Raw genomic sequence first — 5,047 nt, 5'->3', positions numbered from 1 at the left:
TGGGTCTGAAGAGGATGACTAGGCAGAGTACAGAGGATTTTTAGGGCAGTGAATTGACTCGGTATTATACTACAATGGTGGGTCCCTGTCATTATACACTTATTTAAATCCATAGATAGTCCAACCCTAGGAGTGACTCCTAAGGTATAATCTGAGTTATAACAATGTGCCCATATATATTCATTGATGGTAACAAATGGACCACTCTGATGGGGGGTGTTGATAATGGGGATGCTGTGTAGGTGTGGGAGGAGGGACATGTGGACATTCTATGTTCCTTCTGCTCAATATTGCTAGGAACCTAAAACTACTCTTAAAAAAAATAAAGTTTTCAGTCAGTATCTCTAATCCCAGCAACTCAGAAGTCTGAGGCAGGAGGATCACAAGTCTGAGGTCAGTCTGGGCAAGTTTGTGAGGCCCTGTCTCAAAGAATAAAAAAAGGGCTTAGGATGTAGACTGGTGGTAAAGAACCCCTGGATTTAACACAGTACTGTGATAAATCAATAAAGTCTAAAAAAAAAAATTCTGCCTCCCCATGGGATTTGGATTTGTGCCACCACAGCAGCTCTTCCCTGGGTCTGCATTCTGTCCGCCTGCTCTGCAGATGTTGGGTTTCTTCACCCCCACAATCACATGAACCTGAAAATAAGAGGCTTGTTGGATTTCAAACAATTAAAACACGGAAAAAGACAACATTTAAACATTAGCTTCCAAATAATTGATATTTCTATAATATGGATCTTAAAGGTCCCCCCAAAGGCCCATATGTTAACAGTTTGGTCCCAGAGTGGTACTATCGAGAGGTAGTGAGACCTACTGGGAGGTCTTTGGGTCATTGGGGATGTGCCCATAAGGGGGATGGTGAAACCCAGCCTGCCCCTCTCTCTGGTGCTTCAGGCCGTGAGGTGATCAGTTTTGTTCTATCATTCAGTTCCTCCATGATATGCTGTCTCACCATGGACCCAAAGCCATAGGCCCGAGTAATCATAGACTAGGACCCCCCAAACTGAGCCACAATAACCTTTTCTAAATTGATTACCCAAGGTACTTGTTATAGTAAAGGAAAGCTAAATAACACAGATATTCATGAAAATAAATGAATCTGTCCTTGCTGGATTTCACCCAAAAACCCTCTACGTAATTAGCGCATGGATCAAGGCTTAGTAAACCTTTACCACAGATGTTTTTTTTCTGTTTAATAAGTTCATCTTCCTGAGAATGGTTTTCTCTGTGATAGTCATTAATTCAAGTGTGGAAATAAATGAAACCTAAAATCAGTTCTTCAAATTACTGTTTTTTTCAAAGCACTGAACCTAGATTTAAGATAAACACCTATTCAATTATACTTATTAGTTTTGAATATTTTTATAATCACAGAAATGTATATATATATATATATATATATTTTTTTTTTTTTTAAAAAGTTCTTGCTTTTCATTTTTTTGAATTTACACTTGTGTTTTACAACCTTTATAAAATATCAAAAAGTTACCACATGGGCTGGGGTTGTGGCTCAGTGGTAGAGTGCTCACCTCGCACATGTGAGGCACTGGATTCGATCCTTAGCACCACATAAAAATGAAATAAAGATACTGTGTCCAACTACAACTAAAAAATAAATATTTTTTAAAAAATGTTACCATGTATAATTTAATAAGAATGAATTAGAGATATGTGCTCAAAAATTTTACCAATGGGTAGAAATAACTGGATTTAGGGAACTTTAACCTCTGGTTTTGCTTTTAGTCAATTTTTAAAGTAAAGCCACCATTTTGGAACTATTCTTGTATATGCACACTAAATCTAAATATGCCCATACTGTCCCAGTGAGAACAATCTGTGTCTGGTGAAGCCTACACAGCCATTCTCAGAGGATGGAGCCTGGTGTGAAGGATGAGCAAGAGTGGTAGTAATGGTAGCTGCAGCAGAGGTGATAGTAGCATAGTCCTCCCTTGGTATCCAAAAGGGAATTGGTTCCAGGACCCCTCACTGATACCAAGATCTGCGGATGTTCAAGTGCCTTATACAAAAGGGTGTGGTATTTGCATAAACCCACCCAATCTAACTCTGCCATACCTCGGCAACCTTCTGACATCTGGAACGTTCAGATGTAGCAAAAATTTTAAAAGGTTGGGAGTCAAGCTGTACAGCCTTTTCCTATTATAAGCCTTTTCCTGTTTATAATATGAAACTTCCCCAAAGTGGGCATTCCCCGTTGACCCAACATGGTGGTCCTTTAGGATAGAAGGAAGAGGCACTGCTCCAGGGTCTCTAAGAGTTCCACCTCCCTTCCTCAGGGTCTTCACTCACCTTTTAGGGTGGTTAAGGCCTTTGCCTTGTCCGACAAGGTGCAGGACCTGGGGGCCAGAATGGAGCTGTCACCAAGGGCCCAGGTCTGGGCAGCTGTACTGCTCAGTGCGTGGCAAAGGTCTCCAGAGTCTACACGCCTCCTCAAAGCCCTGGCCACCCTCTGAGAATTCCGAACCACCCACACCACACCTTGCCACAACTGCCACCAAAGGTTCCAAGCCCTCACCAGTGGCTTGTGCTGGAAAGAGCAGGATTGGGCCAGGAGACCTGTAGTCAGCGGGGTGCTGGGTGCCTCAAGTCATTGCCACCCTCATGTCATCTAGATGGTGGAGGAGGCTCCATGGTCCTTTAAGACCTGAGCTAGCCAGTTTTCACCACCTTCCACAGGGAAGCTCCTGGTGTCCACAGGGCAGAGGTGGAGGACCCCAGAAGGCCCTGGAGAGCAGGCCACGCTCTGATTCTCACTAGGTACCCTGCTGGAATACATGGGGAAGGAGAGTAGTTAACTTCATGGCAGCTGGGAAATAGCAAGGAAGTGGGTGAATTCCCACTATCCCCTTGGAGGGCATGGCCCCAATGACCTAACTTCCTCCCAGCAGGCCTCACCTCTTAAATGTTCTACTGCCTGAAGCTAGATGTGGTGGTAGGAGCCCATAGCCCTAGCTCTTTGGAGGCTGAGGCAGGATGGTCACTTACATCTAGAAGTTCAAGGCCAACCTGGGGAACAGAGAGAGCTTTTAAATAAAAATAAAATAATATAAAGGAAAGGAAAGAAAAAGTTTTTACCACTTGTCAAAAATCCAATTTTGCAAGGATGGGGAGCAAAACTTAGACATCTGGGCCTTTGGGGGACATTTCATATCCAAACCACAGATAAAGATATACTTATTGGCAAACTGCTCATTTTTCAGTTGTTTGATTTTAATTTCATGTTTTCAGGAGAAATATATAGTACAGATGATTCTGAAGCTGAATTTAAAGTGGAGCATGTAGACATGTATACACTAGGTCATGGAACTTCCCCATGTGGGGAAAAACTGAGTATGGTTGCTTTGTGTCTCTGTGACAACACCCATCTTGCCATGATGAGCTCTGAGCAATAGGTCCCTGTGTGGTTTCCAGCTGAGCTCAAGTCTATCCACCTAAAAGCATTGGAAGACTTTCCATTTTAGGATTATTACATGTTGAATATTCCTTATCTGAAATTCTTGTGTTCAGAAGTTTTACAAATTTCAGATATTTTTTCTGATTTTAGAATATTTTATTGTATGCAATGAAGTGTCTTGTGGATGGAACACAGGTCTAAAAATGAAAATCAGTTGTTTCATGAACATCTTATGCATATAGCCTAAAGGTAATTTTATATGATATTTTCTAATAATTTTGTGCAAGAAACAATATTTATGCACATTGAATCATCAGATTCGTGGTACCATGTTGATGCTTAAATAGTTTTGGAATTTGGAAAATCTCAAGATTTCAGAGAGGGAATGCTCAAACTATAGTACTGGCTGAATACCTTTTGTCTTCAGTGATCCTGTGTATGTAGAATGTCTGGTGGTGGAATTGTTGGTCAGAACGAATATTGATGAGGCCTATGAAAGAATTCCAAATATACCAGAACATTATCCTTTATTCTGAAGCAAAAGGCTAGTGTGGAGTCCAATAATTAATGAACCTGAGTCTTGGAAGAGAAGGCATGAGTTGAGCAAGTCTGTTTCCCAAACATTAATGTACATTTGAATCCCTGTGGGCTTAGAGCTGTCCATGTATTCCAGCAAAGTGCCTAGTGAGAATCAGAGCGTGGCCTGCTCTCCAGGGCCTTCTGGGGTCCTCCACTTCTGCCCTGTGGACACCAGGAGCTTCCACAGGCCTGAACTAGCTAGCTCAGGCCTTGAAGGACCCTGGAGCCTCCTCCACCATCTAGCATTTGTATTTGGCCATAAGGTCTTTAGAGAGGTGAGTAAGTTAAAATGAGGTCAGCAGGATGGATTCTCATCCAGTATAACTGCTGTCTTTTTAAGAAGAGAAAACTGGACATAGAACAATAGAAAGGGAAGACCATGTATAGACACAGCAGGAAGGTACAAGCCTAGGAGAGAATCATGGAACAGATCCTTCCTCACAGGCTTTAGAAGGAACCCTGCCAACGCCTTGATCTTAGATATCCAGCCTCAAGAGCTTTGAAAAGAAAAAAAAAATTGTTTTCTAAGCCAGCATCTAGTCTGTGCTGCTTTGTTGTGGCAACCCTAGGAAACTTATCCATGATTCTCCTGAGGTCTTGTGAAAATGTAAGTTTTCATTTGGTAGGTCTGGGGTTTAGCCTGAGTTTTTTCATCTAATAAGTTTCCACATAGTGCAGATGCTGCTGGTCCATGGACCACACTTTGAGTATGAAAGGTCTAGAGTACATGTGAGATATCTCTCTTTGCTGAGAAGAGAAAGACCTATTCCACAATGGAAAAGAAAGATTTTTTTTTAGGGTGATAGTAAACTTGTGAGGTGGGAGGTAGTGGATCAGTGTAATGTGCTAGCCAACTTGCTTTCTGGGTGAAGGGGAAGCCCTGATTGATAATGATGACTGATTCCTGTGGTGAAAGTGCTCCCACCATGGCTGATGTTCGATTGCTAAAAGTTTTACAACTGGCTCAACCAACTCCCGAGGGTTTAAGAATCAACTCTGGCCACTGAGAAGAGGCGGCTCCAGCATAACATTGCACAGGATGCTGAAGTAGGG

The sequence above is a fragment of the Urocitellus parryii genome, chromosome 8 (genome assembly GCF_045843805.1).
Source record: "Urocitellus parryii isolate mUroPar1 chromosome 8, mUroPar1.hap1, whole genome shotgun sequence".
NCBI classification, from domain to species: Eukaryota; Metazoa; Chordata; class Mammalia; order Rodentia; family Sciuridae; genus Urocitellus; species Urocitellus parryii.
Note: the sequence above shows the minus strand (reverse complement) of the source record.